Genomic DNA, 19,936 nt, shown 5'->3' with positions numbered 1-19,936 from the left:
TAACATTAGGTGGAGGAACTATTTATATACTTCAATACAAAGACTGTTTAGAAGCTTCCTTTTCTTTTTTACTTTATTTATGATGTCCAAGAAGACATTCAAAGAAGTAAATTCAGCAATTTGATCGTAATTTGGATTTAGATTTCTGGTTATTTCTTATAAATCAAAACAATCAGGTAGTGTTGACTCAGAGTACCTCCACTTCAGTTAATCGAATTCTGCCAACTTTGAAATGATGTGTTCAACTATTTTTTAGCTCCTACAACATAATTTTAATCATATCCTCCAGAGAGACCAGGTTCCTTGGGCATTAATGAGGTCCTAATTGTTTGGTGCATTGTCACTGGTGCTTTGGCAGATGTAAAGCCTGACTGGCTCATGAGTTTTGAAAACAGATTTTAGCTTGTGTTTTCTCTGGAACAGGTTTTCCATTATTTGGAGCAGTTTATTTTACTTTCAGCAGTGGATCTGATGGCAAGTCTAATGTTTAAAATATTGTTGTTTTTGGCTGTCCTGAATTAGATAGCCGAGAGGCTTAGGGACAAAACCAGAATTCAGTACTTTTCCGTTAAACCCCTACCACTTTGCGCTTAATGTATGGAACACATGTAATGAATGGAACAGGGATCACAGCAGTACTTGATAAGACTGTAATCCCTTCTCTTTCATAAGGACAGTTCCTTGTTAACATTTTCATTCATCCAGCTGCAGAAAACAATCCCCCATGACTTACTTTCCTTATGTTATAGTGAGCATTGGTGTCCAACTGTTGTACACATAATCATAAAAAAGCCTTGAGTCTTAAACTGCAGTGCAGACTGCAGTGGTGTTATGAAGTAAATCATTTCTTGTCAGTTGTAAGTAGCAGCCCTCTTTTCTTCCATAATGAAAACATCACCCATCTTCCAGGACATTAACGAGAAAAAAGCATCATGGTTAGGCAAAAGCCTTATTTAAATATTTTGGCCACTGTACTTCTAGGCAGAAAGAGGAGGCTGTACCGACCTACATGAACTAGAGTCTGTTAAATGTAACTGAAAGTCATTTCAGGCTGATAGCTGACGTTGATGTGTGCTCAACTTAGGTTTACACCACAGAGCATTTACTGTCGTCTCCAAAACACGGCATCTCAATGGATCTTTCTTCTTTCAATTTGTCCATAAGCAAACCAAAACACTTTAGTAAACTTTTTTTATTTGTAGGGATCACTGCTGATTTATTAAAGGGAAACCATCCAAATGCTTACTGCAAGTCAAGAACGCAAACAATTTGTCATCAAGTATTTGTCTTCTGCAAGAGGACCAAGTGCTCATTTACTTCTTTAAAAAATAATACATTTGGCTCTTTATTTTGATCTGCTTCCTATACTGTTATCCCTTTTTACCTAATATAACCAAAATGTTTTTCAAACTGATCCATCTTACTTACTTTTAAGGTACAGCGTCCAATTTCTTTTAATATCATTTTTCTTAGTGCTGTAGGAGAGAAGACAATCCAAACTGCCAATGAAATATCGGCAAAACACAACAGTGCAAAGTGGTAGGGGTGTAACGGAAACGTACGCAAAATTCTATAAAGCTTTCCTGGGTGCATTACACTGATGCAAAGGAAAACAATGAGAGGGGATCACAGTAAACAAGTATTCTTTGTCATCATTTAAAAAACAGGAATGGGGGCACCTAAACTAAGCAAAGTGTGTGTGTGTGTGTGTGTGTGTGTGTGTGTGTGTGTGTGTGTGTGTGTGTGTGTGTGTGTGTGTGTGTGTAAGTTTGTAAGTTGACTGCCATAAAGGGGATGAAGCCCGAAGCCCTGATTGTGGCCCAGATGACTGAAGATCTACTATTGCTCTAGACTTTGGGGGGGACAGCTAGGAGGGGGTAGAATGAAGCAGCCAATGCCAGCTCAACTGTGTTGGTGGAAGGGAATTAACCTCGTATTATGCATTACTGCCTCCTGGCAGAGACCAACTGCAAAAGCATGGAATCCATGGACAGATATGTTCATTGCTGTCTGCCAGGAGTTGCACAGCATTGTAGATGGATTTGATGTATGAATAAAAACACACATATCACTGGACCAGTATCACCAACCCTATTTCAGCCATGTGCATGTTAGACTATTGGCAGGGGGGAGTTAATGGCCAAGCAAAATATTTTCTTGTCCTGGATGGATGATGGCTGCGATGCCTGACTCTCACCTCCCTCTCCCTGTTGTCTTCAGACACTGAAAATAACGAATGAAAGAATAAGCCTAATAGGGCATGGGGGTTAGATGGTCATTGGGACAGGATGGCATTAAAAAGTCCTTGACAAATTATTGTACTTTTTTGTGTATATCACTGTTTGGTAGTTTCCTCTGCTTCTTTTGTAAAGCCACTTTTTGCTACCCAAGTGTTCCTCTATGCCACCATCCTGCTGTCTGACAGTACTCAGTACCAACATGACTTTGTCAGTGCAAGACAGAATGGCAGGACACAAAGAGCTATCACTGATAACCAAGGACTGACAAGGGCATTGTCTTTCAGCCCAGCTAAAACCTACATACTTGGCTATGATTTGGCATTATGCCCACTGGCGACCATAAGTGGACAATTCCACACTATTTAATTCCACAGTATTTAAGATATCATTTTAAGTCTCCAAGTTATTGTTTCCAGCTACGTGGATGTTTCCAAAACCAGTGCTCTGATAGCAGTGTCAGAAACATAATGCATGAACAGGTAAGTTGATTAACAACAGTAATACAGAAGTTCATACCAGTCCATTCACAAAACTCAGGGTTTTGAATTCACTCCTAAAACTGAACATTTAGAAACCCAAGAGGACCAACAGAATTCATGTTAGAATTCTGCAATAACTATAAAAAAAAATAAAAATAATAAAAAATGAACAAGCACAGGATTCTGTCTAGTTCCAACCTCGCCAACATGAGTGTTGAGAAAAAAATAAAAAAAACAGAAAAACTAGTAGTCTTAAAAGTTTGTTGATGAGCTCAGTCACAATAATTTCCAAAAATCATGAAACCCAGATAGTGTTCCAAAGCAACAAGCCTTTATTTGTCACAGAAAAGCGATCCTCAGTAACAAAAAAAAATCAGAATACTTCACAATGTTAAACATATCAGCTTTTATACACTTAGAAGTAGGTGTGGAAACTATATGTATTGTTTAATTTAAACTAGCCTATTCCAGGCAAACAATATAAACAAGACCATAAAAGTGCATTTAAAAACAGCAAGCACCCACCTCTACACACTACTACTGATTAGATCAAACTAAATCCTAGCTAAGGAAAACACTACCTATCTATTTGCAACCCACATTCCAAAATCAGGTTTTAAGAAAAGCACAACATACATATAACTTCCTAATAAACAAACAAGCAACGAAACAAACTAAATAAAAAAAACAATAAATTGGCAAAGAACAAGGAGACTTAGTGAAACTCGCTTTTATTAAATACTGTTATCATTATTTGCGTTATTTCCAGTTTCTAAATTTTGGCGGACTTTTAAATGATACATAAGGCTGTGTTTTTGTAATGTAAAGGTGTCTGAGGATGTTTGATATTACATTGAACGAAAGCACTCAGTATTTAATAAAAAGTGGGTTTCAGTAAGTCTCCATGTGCCTTGCCAATTTATTGTTTTTTATAACATACATATAAAAAACTGACTTTTAACTAAAATTGCTTTTGGCTAACTAATGCAATAAAGCCTTCATTAGGTCTGTGACAACAGCTAAAATCATATACATAGGTAGCTAACTAGATAGATACAAGAAAAAACACAACTATCTAACCATAAACATCTAATCAGAACACTATAAACATATAAATTTATAATAAACATCGATCCGTATGTATTAGTGTGCATAAAAATGAAGTTATTTACAGCTCAGAAAAAAATGTCAGTGCTTTGCAGTTGAGTGAAAAGAAAAAAAAAACACCTGTCGTGACAGTTTTCATGTTTATAGCCCTAAAATGTTTATACAATGAAACCCAGTAGAAAAAACACACAAAAATATAGAAGCCAGTGGATGACATAAACTAGTAATGTATAAAAGTGTGCAGGTGTGTGCATGAATGCACCAGAATGCTAAATGGGGGAATTATACCAAAACTTTATTGTAATAGAGGCATGAAAAAATGTGTGTGCTTGAATCTACCGTTTAAATCTATGGTGTGATGCAAGTGTGTACTAAGTCTAATCAAATCAGAATTGAGGTTTAAAGTAACTCCATCTAGATTTCTCTATGCTCCATGCCCACTATGGGATGGACTGTGGGTTCTGCCGGTGAACGTAACAAAAGCGGATGTTATTCCAGTTAACAAAATTCAAGACAAAAAACTGGCAAAAACTACTGCTATTTTAGCCTCACTTAGTGAAAAATCAATGGACTTGCTTATAAAGGAAATGACTATTGAGGTCTTAGAGATCAGTGAAGCAGGGGTTCTATGGCAGAATGTAGTCACAACACAAAGGTCACGTCATAAAATATAATGAAGTTTTGATACATTTGATGTGCTTTATATAAAAAAAAGTTCATTGAGCAAATCATCAAAGGAAGTTAAAAGAGAGGTCATATATGGCAAACCTAGACTGTAGCAAAGCAGCTGTGTTCTTTCCCAGCTCATGACAAGAACTACTCATTGAAATGCACAGCCATCAAAACCAGCCCATCAAAAATATACATTCAATGAAACATCACACACAAGCACCCTCACAAAGCCAACAGCATTTCTACATAGAGGCAAGCTCCCTGTTCCTACAGTTTGAGAGGATTGCAATAACTACACCCACACTTCTTATCTGTGCTGTCAAGGTTGCATGACTCTGCAGAAAGAGGAAAATCACTGATATGAAAAAGTGATAATTCTTAATAAAAATATAAATACATATATATATATATATATATATATATATATATATATATATATATATATACGCGAGTATGTGTGTGCATAAATATATATGTGTGTGTGTGTGTGTGTGTGTGTGTGTATGTATGTATATATATATATATATATATATATATATATATATATATATATATATATATATACATATATACACACACACACACATATATATATATATATATATATATATATATATAGTAAAAACTGCAATCAAAACCCAGCCAAGATAGGGTTTTCACTGTGTGATACCTTAAACCTCCTGTAATGGTAGTCCATGGGATATATGCAAATTAACCCTTAAGGACATCAAGTGTTTCAGTTATATTGCTTTAGAATGCCCATGACCTTTTCACTTTTTAAGTCTTTATGGTTACATTCAGTTCAATAAAGCCAAACCCCACTAGCTGTGGACATGCATGTTTCAGCCTATTTTATTGACCTGGACAGAGCAGCATAAGTGGATAATTTGGCTATAGTTTAGAACCACTGGGTCTTTAAACACAGCTGACGCAAATAAAGATTAAGGTGTTTGCAAAATATCCTAACTGGACATCCAAACCAAAGGGTAAAAAGTTCACCCAGACAAACCATTCAATAAAAACTGCAAAAAACCCCCACCAAGCTAGAGTTTTTACTGTGTGATAATTTAATTCTCCTGTAATGGAGGTCAATGGGATATGTGCAAATGAACGCTTAAGGACATCAGATGTTTCTCCTCCATTGCATTTGCTTTACATAGGGGATGCATTGCATTGTGTCCTCCATTGCATTTGCTTTACAGAGGGGTGGAGAGTTCGTTAACAGCACACTTAAATGCTGTTTCATTAAATAAACAGTCTCTCTAAATGAAGCACCCTATGTGTGAGAAAGACAAGAAGGTCTACTCATCTCCAGAGTAACTGCCTAAACTAAAAGGAGACAACATCTATACCATATATGCTAAAGATTTCCCATCTTCATAAGAGTCAAGAGATGGCTGTGTTTTCGTCCTTTCTTGCATGAATAGTCCCAGAAATTAATGACTTAGGTGGAATTAGTGAATACTGTCCAGCTTATTGGAGTAAAGCAAAATTCTCCTGATCAAATTGATTATATTTAAATTAAAACAGATGAAATACTCCAGACATCCAGTGAATTCAGGACCAGATATCTACCATTGGATGAATGAATATTCGGCATCCATTTGTGATGCATAAATGACAGTACATGTGTATGCATTTGCCTCACTAACCTCTGATCGACTGATGCTCCTATTACAACAACAACCAGGATATCGACCATCAGTGCTGAGTGGCAAAAACTTTGGGTGGGGGGGTCTGTTAAGCTGAAAAAATAACTAGACCAGCTTTGTTTCCCTCATCAGATGCTAGGAACATTTAGGGAGGAGAATTTATTTTTATGCAATATGGTAACTTCCAGCACAGGCACCAGTTTAAAATTCATTTCTGCCAGTGATGCAATCTGTCCCTGTACTGTGTCTCCTACCATAATGTCCCAACAAAGTGGTGAGGAGGGCAAGGAAAACAAAAGCCTTCATCTTATGATGTGGGGTAAAGAATCTGAATGCCAGCAACCAGAAACCTTGGTTCTCTCAATCACCAGTGCATCAAATGGTATTTGCTGAGGGTTCCAATAACTTAACTTTACATGCTTTTTAGCTATAGATTCTTCATGTTTTCTTATTTCTGCAGAAGATTTTTTCATAACTAAATCCTTTTGCAACTTGCTGACTTAAAATAACAAGAGCTAGATCGAACATGCCCTTTAAAAAAGTGAATTTTTAGTTTTCCTGGCTAAAGACTTCTTATAAATAAAGCATAGTGTTCACAGTTATGTGTCTGTCTGGTCAAAAACATTGTAGACAGAAAAGTGGAGTCTGTCAACAAGAGTATGGGTTACCAATTATCTTTTGTTACATAATTAGAACAGTAAGGGACCATACATATTTTAGGTATCACTAAAACTTTCTCATGTGGGGTCTGACTAAAGGAAACATGAGAATCATGGATTCCATAAATCCTAATATCCTGAGAAATTCTCTTGCTGAAGTTTTGGACTGAGTGGAAAAACTCAGGAATAGATCTAGATACGGTTTACTATTAAAACTTAGAAACTGCATCAGTCGACCAGCATATAGTCAACTTGCAATTTCCAAGTGAACAGAATGTTGAACCCAAATTGATCAAGTACACTACACTGAAGAGGTAGTGTCAGTCGAGCATTTGGGTTCGACATTGTGCATGGGGATCGCGGATCAATGAGGAACAGGGAATTATCCCATTTCCTCACTTAAGTGCGATCTTGAGTTGGTATATTTAATGTGTAGGGTTTATGTGTGGCGGGGGGGGGGTGCAGCCTCCCCTGCAAAACAGTAGAATTAACTTACCATTGATTGTAAAGTCTAACAGTACATTAATGTTCATAGCAGGAAGTGTATGACATTACCTCCTGCTATGTTGAATACATCGAACCGTGATTGTTGATGTATTCATTTTCTGATTGGTTTACTTTTTGGCATGCCGAATTCCACATTAAGAGTTGACATTTTAAATGGTCAACTGATGCTGTTTTGACATGCGAATAGTAAACCTCTAGATACAGATCTTCTTTTTCCTGTGGAACAAAAGCTCTTTGAACTGAGGTATGTAAAAGATACCCCAGGAAAGCAATCCTGTGAGGAGTCAAACAACATTTCTGAATATTCTCCTGAAACCCCAGTGTGAGAAGAAGATCTCTTACCCATGTGAGATATTCCTGACACTTTGAAAAAGACTCTGTAAAGATAACCAAGTCTTCAAAATAATGAAAAATGCAAATACCTTGCAGTCTACAATAAGTTAGAGCTAGACACTTAGTGAACATCCCTAGAGCAGTAGATAACTGTAAAGGTAATGCAGAGAACAGAAAGTGCAATCCAGATATGTAAACCTTTAAGAAATGTTTGAAGTCCGAGCCTACAGGAATATGATGATAAGCATCCTTTATATTTATAGTTATTAAAAATACTGAAAGGAGGAATCAGTGGTAATGGGTTGTGAAGGGACAGCATTTTGAACTTTGAGATCTTCACAAACTGTTTAGACAGGAAAGATCTAAGACTGGTCTCCAGAAAGCTTCTTTCTTTGATAAGAGAAACATTCTTGAATAGAAGCTCTTTCCTGTCAGAGAAAGTGAAACAGCTTCTATTAGTCCCTTAGTCAGCAGATGCTGAATAGCAGGAGGGGAAACAAGTTGAATCTTGTAGATGAGGAGGAATCTCCTGAAAAGGAGGAACTCACACTGTCATCTGTACCATTGATGCATCAACATCAGAACACACATTTGTCTGAAATCACGTGTTGTCAAAGTGAGAAATGGAGAGCCAGATCTTGGGGTAGATTAAAGGTTTATCAAGATGATGAGGAAGTTACTGTTTGCACATAGTCATTCAGACGTTTTGGACTATCCTTGCTTCTTGGGGGTTCTTTTAAAGTCTTCTAAAATATTCCTTCCTAAGTTTTATTTGCATTTGTTCATGTTTTATTGTTGATCCTTCATCAGTTCCCAAATATTTATACATTCCTTCTTGCTCAAGTTCTTTTATATCACATTCTTGTTCCAAACTGATGTTTTCTTAGTGTTGCAGCTTTCTAGCTTTAAAGATTGCTTTTGCACATTTATCAAGACCAAATAACATTCTTATATCATCTGAAAATGTTTTGACCACTTGCACTTCCTCATCTGATGAACTATACAATTTTAAATCATCTACAAAAAGAAGATGAGAACTCTCTACACTGTTTTTTGGGAGCCAAATTGTAGACATGGCCTAATGTGTTAAGTAGACTGCTTAATGGTTATGGGCAAGACAAAAAAGCAGCAGTGACAAATAATTACCCTGGAATATCCCCTTTTGAATGTTTATCCCTGGAATAATAATTTGTCATTTATTATGGCTTAACTGTAAAGTGGTTTGCCACTGTTTCATGGTTGCAATGTAATCAATCAATGTAGGGTTTATCTTAAACATTTTTAAGCACTTTTATCCATAAATGTGGGATATTTTCAAATGCTTTTTTGTAGTCTATCCATGTCATAATTAGATTCTTCCTCTTTTTACAGTTCTCCATTATGACTTTATTTAACAACGGATTATCCTTTGTTTCATATGACTTTCTTTGTTCTATTACCATGATTGAGTTTTCTTCGAAATGACTATGAACTCTGCCAACATCAATTCCAGTGTATAGTTTATTTGTTGTTAGAAGGCAAGTTATTGGTCTATGGTTTTTAGGATGGCTAGCAGGTTTGCTCTTAAGTAGGAGTATTGATTGCCTGTTGTTAGCCAGGCTGGTGTCTGTTCAGAGTGCGCATGTAAATCGTTCTTACTCATGGCTAAAACTTCATGTAAAGATGTTAATACTTTTAGCCAGAAGTTAGGTGCTGCATCTGAGCCTGGGGTTTTCCAGTTAGGAGGTCTTCTTAACTTTGTTTCTGTCTCTCTAGCTGTTACTTCATCCCATTTCATATCCTATACATTTGACCTTCTTATTCTTTCTTTTATTTCTTCTATCCCTTTAGCATCTTTGTTATGTGCAACACGATCATCTTAGATATTTCTCCAAAATGTATCTATTTCTTCTTTTTTTGGTGGTGTTTCAATTCCTTTTCCCTTGTTTTCCAGTTCTCTATAAAACTTTTTTGGGTCATCAATAGATTACTTATTTTGTACTTTTCCTTTATATTTATCTGCACATCTTTTAAGTTTTTCTGCCTGTGCTGATATTTTTAGTGTATTATTTGCAACAGTGCATGATAGATCCTGATCTGTTCTGATACTGCACATTGCTTTTATCATGTCTATCTTTCTGAGTATTTTTGTTGACCTGTTCCCTCTTCTATATCCTTCTAACAGTGACACTTCTTGTCTAATTTGCTTTATAGTTTTCTGTATTCGATACTTCCATAGGTTCATAGGTTAGTACTAAGCTAACTGCCCTTGCGAGCCATTTTAAGCCTAGCCAATTATCCCTTGTGAGACTCAAACCCTGCAGCTTGTGCTTGCAAGGCAAACACCTTAACCATTAGGCCACCCTCCACAATGGCATTTGATTTCTTCCTCTCCCTTATTGCCCTGTGTTTTTTTGGTAGGACTTTATCTGTTATTAATTTAACTGCAAAGTAATATATTCTATTTACTTCTATTGTATCGCACAAATCTCTACGGATGGTCCTAATTACTGTGTTCATTTGTTTTATCATACGTCTAACTTTCTGGGTTTTATTGACTTTCTGAAGTTTGTCTCCTTCGTTGATCTTAATATGTATGTCCATCTTTATTAAATCAATCAACTCTTCTCTTAGATCATTTTCTTCTAAACTGTGAGCACATTTTTTGTTCTCCAGTTCCTGCAGGCATTCTTTAGAAAGTTCCCGAGCATCTTCCTGTGCCACATTCTCTTCAGTTTCATCCTGTGTCATCCATTGCTCTTTCATACGTGAACTCACTGGCCAATCACTCCACAACATTTACTGCGTCAGAGTTGACACAGTTTCCTGTTCCTTCTCTTGCTGTGGAACTTCAGCTGAATATCTGTACTAGTTTCCAGTGGAAGGCTCCAAAGTATCTTCATATGGCAACTGAACAGAGGTTTCCCACTCCACTTGTTTCTCCTTAATTTGGGGATCCATTGCTCTATCCTGCTGTGATGTTATCCGAGTTAGATTTTCTGCACTAAATCCTTCACTTTGCAGGTACTCCATAACCTCAGTTTCTATTTCTTTAACTTTTCCATTACTGATCTTCTTTTCCTCTTTGTTTTCTTATTTTTTGTAATGTAAATTTTTCCATGTCCAGATGCCTTTGCCTGCATTTCTCTTCAAATACCTTTGGTGCTGCTCTTTTTGTATTGATTATTTTTGTTTTCTCCTTTGCATAGATATTGCACCACATTAAATCTCTTTTTCTTTCCCATGTCCATATTCTTCTTCAGATGTCTCCTGCTCCTCCTTACTTTGGGTACTTGTTATTCCACCATGCAGTGATATAACCGGTATTAGACTTTCAACACTAAATCCTTCACTTCATGAGTATTCCACAACTTCAGCTTCTATTTTTTTAACTTCTACTCTACTGATCTTCTGGTCTACATTCCCTCTTTGTGATCTTATTTTTTATTGTGAACTTTTCCATATCTGGATGCCTTTCCTTGTATTTCTCTTTGAATATCTTTAGGACTGCTTTTTTGTATTGATTAGTTTGGCTTTCTCCTTGGCATAAATATTGCACCATATCAGATTATCAGATGTCTCTTTCTTTCCCATGTCCATATTTCTTTTTTATACCTTTCAAAAGTCTCCAGATTTTTATTTTTATATTTTCACACTTCCTCAGGTCTCCTCAGAGGTGTTGTGCAGGTTACACATGACTTGAAAACCTAACACCTGAAAGTCTTACCTTACTAAATGGTAGAGGATCTCTAATCTGTTTGGCCTCTAGCCTGGTGGAACGAGCAGCTACCTCCTTTTTCCTTATTATAAGAAATTTAACTGACCTTTTTGGCAATGGGTTACTACATGCCTGTTTTAAGGTATCAAGTCAGATATTCCTGATTCTCTCCCTGCAACCCCCTTCTGCAAAACAAATCTAAACACCCAGTTAAGCTGTATATTACTTTTTATAATGTTTGCTCCTTATGCCCTGGTGTGTGGCTGAAAAGGATCCTTGAGAAAGACCACAGACCCATTTAGTTAACAAAAGATATTGGATTGTGCTCAAGTGCTAGGAATGGTTGCAGGATTAAAACTATCTTCAGATGTTTGAATTTTAATGATTTATATATGATAAATAATAAGCACCTGACATCAGCTTTTTTAAGTTTACCAGGCACTCCTTTTACACTTTTGGCAGGCAGAAATTGATCGTGAGACATTTTTTTGGTATAAGATCAAGTGAGAAAGCAGCAAAACACATGCTGCAATGGCCATTTTAGAAAAGCTTTACTCGGATGATAGTGTGACGCCAACTAAGGTAAAAAAAATAAAAAATGCATCCTGTGATGGAAAGAGAAGTGCACTCCATACTAAATGCGAGCCCTTGTTGCTCCTTCCATTTACATTCCATTGTATAGCTTCCTCAGTGTGGAATACATAATTTTTTTTGTATATGAAATGGTATATGCAGTTGCGTCATTAACAAAGCTGGTATAGTTGTATGTATTTGTGTGGTTGTACTATGAAACATGTAATGTGTGCATGTGGTGGTTTTGATTAACATTAACTGTCATGATTTCCAGGCAAGTTTATCAGGTGCAAAAAATGTCAAGGGATGCATGTTACAGCAGAACGTGGGGATATTGTCTGCAAGACACTTGTAGTGGAGGAAAGGATGACAGTCTAAGCTAGATAGCAGTGTTACTGATAAATGTACACTTTTATGTATGGAATGTTACTATGAATACTTTCATAGTTCAAAAATGCTTCATGTTTTAAACTGCTTAAATAAAATTTTGCTAAGTATTAAGATAATTGCAACCTTAGCATAAATGCTTGACAGGCATTGAAGGCCCATCCAGGTAACTACTTTTGGCTCAAGACCCATGAGTTCTCTTGAATGATTCACTCTGCCAAGCAGTGAGATGAAAGAAGATAAACCTTACTTCTCTTTTCACAGGTTAAGTTGCCATCCAGTTATTTATTTTCTCTTCACAAGCTGCCTCCCAACTTCTCTTTCAGCTTTTTGTCTTTCTATTTTCACTTTAGCTATAATGTAGCGGAAGAAAACAAGGCACAGAAACACAACTGGAAGCATAAAATGTTAAACGTTTAATGAGGTAAGCGATTTCACACCAAATACTAGTGCTTCTTCAGACCATATAAAAACTACATCAGCAAACACTTTTAACATATTCACTCTAGTTCAAAGCAAAGTACAGTTGTGTACACTTACCATAAATGTAGATGTTCGAGTGTATTCACTGTTGCAGTCATTACATTTGGGTAATCTGCTGGCAGGTTGCCCTCAGTCGGCCTGAATTCTGCATTCCTTGGATGTACACAGACAGCTAAGATTCTACTTAAGCAGGACTAAAGCCCTAAGAAAAACTGAGCAGTTACTAGTGACATATGCTGCTGGATCAGAAGGAAAGGCTTTTTCAAAGCAGACAATTTCAAAGTGGATAAGCCACTGCATCCGTTTCTGCTACTTACACCATGGTAAACCTGTGCCCAAGGGCATTAGGTCTCATTCCACCAGAGGTGCAGCAACTTCAGCAGCCTTACTAAGGGGAGTACCAACCAAAAACATTCTAGAGGCTGCTACTTGGAGTTCTGTTCACACTTTTACAAAGCATTATCATTTGCCTTTCTACTCTAAATCCAGGGCAGGCTTTGCCACTGCAGTTCTGCAGGGCCTTATAGCCACTCCTAATGTTGTTTAGCTCCAGCCTCCCAACCATAGCTTTGGGATTCTACCCAAATGTAATGACTGCAACAGTGAAACATGAAGAACATAGTACAGTTGTGTACACTTACCATAAATGTAGATGTTCAAGTGTATTCACTGCTGCAGTCCAGGTTACCCTCCCGCCATCCCCCTGTCATTCTGGAGTTTATCTTTCCTTTATCTTCTACAACCTATGTGGTGTATTTGCTTGTAGATGAAGGTAAAGTTTATATTGATGCATATATATATATATATATATATATATATATATATATATATATATATATATATATAGGGTCTATATTATATCATCGAACGCTGATTGATCGACCTAATTTAAGCAAAAGCTTACAATCTCAAACTGTCAGATCAGTGATTTTTTTCCCAGGGAAAAAAATTGCTGATCCAAAACACAGACACACAACACAAGCTCACCAAACAAACAGAAATCCACACACATACACCTAAAATCTGATACCTAACCCTACACTAAACTATGCACACACCACTAACTACCCACTTACCTTAACCCAAACCCTAACCCTAAGGTCCGTCACTATCGCACACTCACCTTACCCACTCCCTAACCCTAACTCACTTAAATCTACCCTAACCCTCATGTCCACTCAATCGCACAAACACCTAACCCGAGCCCTAACCCTAACTCACCTAAATCACCCTAACACTCACATCCACATAATCGCACACTTACCTGAATCCGACTACTTTCCACCATAACACTGAAAATACCAAAGCAACAGAAACGGACAACCAAATTCTTTCCCTAGGAAAAAATTTGAGTTTCTGCTGCTTCGATATTTTGCAGTTTCGCAAAAATAAGTTTGATTAATCAGCGTTTGCTTTTTTAAGCGTTCGAGGATATAATATAGACCCTATATATATATATATATATATATATATATATATATATATATATATATATATATATTATACCTTTTTGGGGGCACCTGACATCGTGGGCAAGAAAAACTAAAGAAAATGGCATCGGCTGCATGTTTTATAACCCTGACAATCTGACGTCATGGAAGAGGAGACCGCAACTGACGCAGGACCCAAGACTTTGGAATTCAGGCCGACTGAGGGCAACAAATGTAATGACTGCAACAGTGAAACACGAAGAACATCCAATAAACATCAGAGAAGAATAAAAACTTAGCAACAGCTTGTATCATTTAAAAAGACATTGTGCTTTCAGTACAGGTTTAATAGAAACCCTGTCATTTAGACCTGGGTATTTATCAGCCTGACATAAAATAATCCAATGCAATTCTCTGCTGTTAGTGAAATTTTTCACATCACCTCCACATATATTTTCAGAAATACTTTCAAAACATGAAATCTAAAGCCATGTTCATTTTCATTCTGCATGCAGTGTCTGGCTAGTGCATTTTTAGTGTCACCATTCCTAATACAATACATATGGTCCCTGACTCGTTCCATCAGTGACCTCTTAGTTTTTCCTACATAGAAGCAGTGGCAAACTGTGCATGTCACCAGGTAAATCAAATTCCTGGTTTGACAGTTAGCTTTAACTTCAAATTTATACTCAAACTGGGTGACTGGATGAATAAAACATGCTGATGTATTAATAAATGTACAGAAATTGCATGTAAGGCATTGTTTAGTATCTGCCCAACCACCGCCTAGTCTCTTATCTTTTTCTTTTGCATTTTTATAGCAAAGCTGCCTTTTAAGATATTTCTTTTTCTTAAAAGCAAAATTTGGTCTGTGACCAACAACATTTGAAATATCATTGTCTAAGCTCAATATAGACCAATTCGACTTAGTAATGTTCATTGTGTCAGTCATATCACTAGTATAAAATAAAGACATAGGTACACTATTCCTATTACTAATGGCCTGGGGAGACTCTACTTCAAAGACTTGGTTTGAAAAATATGGCTTTGCCTTATTTGCCCTTTGTGAAGCTCCCATACTAATGTTCCTTTCAACCTCACATGCTTTATAGCCCATTTCATGAAATTATTTTCTAAGCATCTGAACATCTTGCCTGAAAATTTCATCACAATTATTCAGTCTTGACACTCTCCTTGTTTGACCCTTGATAATATTCCGAAATATATGGCCGGGATGCATACTGTCCCTATGCAAGATTCCTCCTACAAGATTTTCCATATAGTTTAGTCTGGAGGCTCCTGGTTGTGTCAATACTGACTAGCACATACAGGAAATCTATTTCACTAGTAAAGAACTTGTATGTAAATTTTAGAAAAGAGGTGGTGGACTCCAAATAGCTAATGAACAGCATAAGCTGTTCTTCAGTCCCCCCCCCCCCATCACAAAAAAGAAGTCATCTACAAATCTCCTGTAGAAGTTCACAAATGGGGCATATTCATCCAAATGTAACAGGAAGTTGTTCTCCCACTCAGTCATAACTATGTTGGCATAGCTATTGGCACAGGATGTGCCCATAGCTATGCCAACCTTCTGTAGAAACAGAAGTCCTTCAAAGAGAAATACATTCTTTTCTAACACAGTTTCTAGTAACATACAAATAAGATCAATTTTACTTGGGGTATACTCACTGTGTTCAACAAGGAATTCATGTACCATGGTAATTCCCAAAGAATGAGTGATGGCAGTAAATAATGATACAACATCCATGGTTACTAGCAAAAAGCCATCTCTCAACTTGTCATTTTCACTATATTTGTACAAATCTTCGAGAAACTGTTTGCTGTCCCTCAGGACCTGTTCCTGTCTCTCCAATAAAGGTCTCAGGCTGAAAGAAGATAAACCTTATTTCTGTATTCACAGGTTAAGTTGCTATCCAGTTATTTATTTTTCTCTTCACAAGCAGCCTCCCAACTTCTCTCTCAGCTTTTTATCTTTCTATTTTTAGTTTAGCTATAATGTATTTTGCTTTATTTGACCTGCTTCAAGCCACAGTTGTTTGATTGCAGCCTTGCACTTTTTTTTTTTACTTGGCCCTGTAACCCTACATAGCATGAACGCACCTTTAATGAAAGTTTTGCATCTGCTGCTCATCAAAGGAAGAACCTTTGGCTGAGCTGCTACTGTGTGGTTTGTCCCTCCTTGTTTGTTCAGATACCCGACATGTTGAACTAGCCTGCCTGCCCCCCCCCCCCCCATCTGGGAGGCATCTGTCGCCAGGGTAACCGGAGAGAGGGAAGAACAAAGTTTTCCTTGATTCAAAAATGATGTCTCTGAAGCCACAGCGAAGGTCCCTTTTGCATATTTTTCCGTAATGATGTGATGATGATTGGGAGAGATCTGAAAAGGACCATTGAGTAGAACCATCCTGGCCTTGATCTCGGGAGATCAGAGCTTGAACTTGGCCTGTAAAAAATGGATCATCTCGCTCTTGAGAAAGAAAGGAGGGCAGCAATCTTGAGTCTATCTCTGCTCCCTTTCGGCAGGAAGACTGATTGAAGACAGACAGACTTGATTTGTGTAATATAATATATAATGGTGGTACCAGTCAGGGCTTGAAGGTGGTCCTGTAGATGCCTGGTGGTGATGGTGGCTTGTCAGGTGCCATCCAGATAGGCTCTTGGGTGGCAAGATCAAGACTGCTCAAAGTGAGGGCCACTACTGGAATGAACTGGTGAGACCCCTGGGACTGACCTGTGGCAGAGACACCAATTGGTTCCCCTGCCTGATGTAGGTTCCCAAAGGGCAATACCTCCTGGTAGCCTGATGTTAAGGTATGTGATGATAATAGGCTCCCCTCAATCTATATGGAGCTATGTGAAACATGGCCAATTTGATGTTAGAATGGATACATGGTGGCACCATTCTCCATTCTGATTGGATTGAGGTCAAGTCTCTTGAGATCAGTCTGATTGGTCAGGTATTGTCCTTTTGGCACTAAAAAAACCTGGGGGAGTACCTGTCTGATCTGATCTGAAAGTGTTTGGAGGTTGGATTTGATCTTTTCTAGCAGCTTTTGCAGCTGGAGGGCTTTTGACTCCTTGACGGTTTGGAGGGTGCGTGGATCCGATGGGGGTGGTGGGGTGGCGTAGTATGGCGGGGATCTGTAACCTCCGCACGATCCGTGAATGACTGACTCCTGGAGGGCCCACTCCCAGGCGAGTGCACTTGCAACGACACGAGCGACACCGAGCAGCACAGCCGGGCAATCGGAGAGACGCAGGGAGGCTGAAGAGCCTGAAAGGACCTCTCATGTCCAGGAATTGCGGTGCCCTCTTCACGCCCTCTCCCCGCGCCCCTGAAAATTTCCCTCTCCCTCTGCTGGAATCCCCCTACTGTTGGGAGAAAAACAATCTAAACTACGACGGCGGAACTACATTCCCCTTCCTTAGCCTTGGGGTAAGGCGAAAGGGGAGGGGGGGAACGGCACCCACGGCAGATAATTTTTTTCCTCTTGCTCACAGCGGTTAGGGTCTCTTGTCTTGGCGTCCAAACAAGGAGGACCTTGGGTAAGGAAGGGTGAAGGCCATGAAGGAAGACTTGCAGGCTGAAGAAAGCGACAGCTAAGTGGAGCTGAAAGAGCCAGCTTGTCTCCGCCGCGCACGCCTGTGCTACCCGCCTAGCCGGCCGAGATAGTGAATGTTAGAAATAACGATAAGGATAATAGAGCGAACCGGCCAACCGGAGCGGCTGACAGCCTAGGTAGGCTGCTTAGAATCTGACAAGACTCCTTGAGATCCCTCTGAAGCCTGGTAAAAAAATGTGCTAAAATTGCCAAGACCTTGCCTTAAAGGCAAGGCCGGTGGAGAGGTACTCCCCGTACCTCCACATACCCAGCTCCTTATTAGGGAGGATGGAGGGACGTTGAAGCCTAAGCCACCCTGTTGTGTGTAGCAGATGCCACCATGCCACCCATCTACAGCCACTTAGTAGTGAACCTTCCTTCGCTCCTTCGAAAAAAATTATTTGGGAGATTTGGACGAGGTTCCCTGACGGTATCTGGATGTTCCGCCCCCTTGACAAACTAAATCAGAAGCTCGTCGAGGGCGAGACACTAGAAGGGGAGAGGGCTGAGCCCCAAAGGCCTTGAGAGGAGCACTGACATCAGCAGAGGGGGGTTTGATATCATCCAGCCTCCTTGTTTGAGGATCTCTCTAGATGTCTGCAAATGAGACATCATCGAGGGACGACGGGGACCCCTCTGCCTGGGGACTGGAACAGTTTTGGAGCACCCTGTCTATATCAGAATCTGACATCCTCGATGCCAAGGCTCAAGCAAAGGAAGGTTTAATTAACCCTTAAATTTTTTTTTTTTTCCTCCCTGGAGGACCTTTGAAAAAAAGCGTGACCACACTGCATGACTCTGTAAGTGTTTTGTACCCAAACAATACACATTATGACAATTTCAGTAACTTCCAGTAAAACAGGAAAAAAAATACTTACTGATTGACACTGAAACACAAACTAAATATATCGCTAAGAGCGCGCAAAGAGCAAAAGAACTTTGAAAACCTGTAAGGGTTTAGAAAAGGTTTGACTGACCGGAAGGGCCCTATGAAGGGGGGCGAAATCAAACTCAACCCAATCACACAAGAAACAGCAAAAACAAACGAGATCTGGGGACTGGTAGTGGTGCATCCTGGGATATAGTAAGCTCAGCCAATAAGAGACTTTCAGTCAGAATGTAGGCGAGATAGGATCACATAACATCCCTGTGTTGCAGTTCATTTTCACTGGTTTATCCTGAGGTTTCTGCATCAGATGTCCTGGGTAGATGAAGGAGTTTAAATTCATCATAAAGATCATTACTGTAGAACATTTAGAAATGAATGGTAATAGCTGCAGACAGACATCGGTCTTCAGCCAGTGTTACGGAGCAGTAGGATGAAAGGCTACTACTCATTCTGAAGACATTGGCCATAAGCTGAGCTGTAAAGGAAAGCATAATCAGTAACGAGATTTATAGTACCTTTAAGTAACCCTTACAATACATTGCAAAATATTAAATGTAATGTGGTTTCTCAGGACTTGACTTAAAGGTTGCAAATTCCCTTTTCTCTTTTTTAACACTTCCCATCTACTAGGTCCATTTCTTACAAAACATGGCAAGAATGACAGGCAAAAAGGTCTAAACATTGTCTTAGACTATGGAGTGTCACATCAAACACCTTGTTGTGTTGATAATGTGTGTATTTTTAAGACATGATCTCTGACTACTATTTTGTTACAACTGTTTGGAGTTAGCATTCACCTTCAGGCTAGATTTGCTAGTTCTTGATTACATGCTTAATGATTTATGTACCCATTAACTTACAAATGACTTCACTGTGTTGCGAGATCTGAGCAGTCCAACAATTTCACAGGCTTTTCAACAAGACTGCTTTTATTTATACATGTATGTATGCATGCATCTCTCTCTCTTTCTCTCTCTGACTTAACCAGATTAGTGAATTGGTCCAAAGACCTTTTTCCTCCATGATCTGGGCCAGTAAAGCAAAAACAAAACATTACAGAAGACAAAGACATCTTATAATAAAAAAAAATAATAGATCAATGCAAGAAAATAACTGACTTCTGAACATTCATACATGGAGCATATGTTATGCTTTAACTGCATGCATTTTTACCTGCTTTTTGTTAATTATGTATTAGGATCCGA

This window comes from Protopterus annectens, chromosome 11.part0, assembly GCF_019279795.1.
Source record: "Protopterus annectens isolate FY-2018-M chromosome 11.part0, PAN1.0, whole genome shotgun sequence".
Taxonomy (NCBI): Eukaryota; Metazoa; Chordata; order Ceratodontiformes; family Protopteridae; genus Protopterus; species Protopterus annectens.
Note: the sequence above shows the minus strand (reverse complement) of the source record.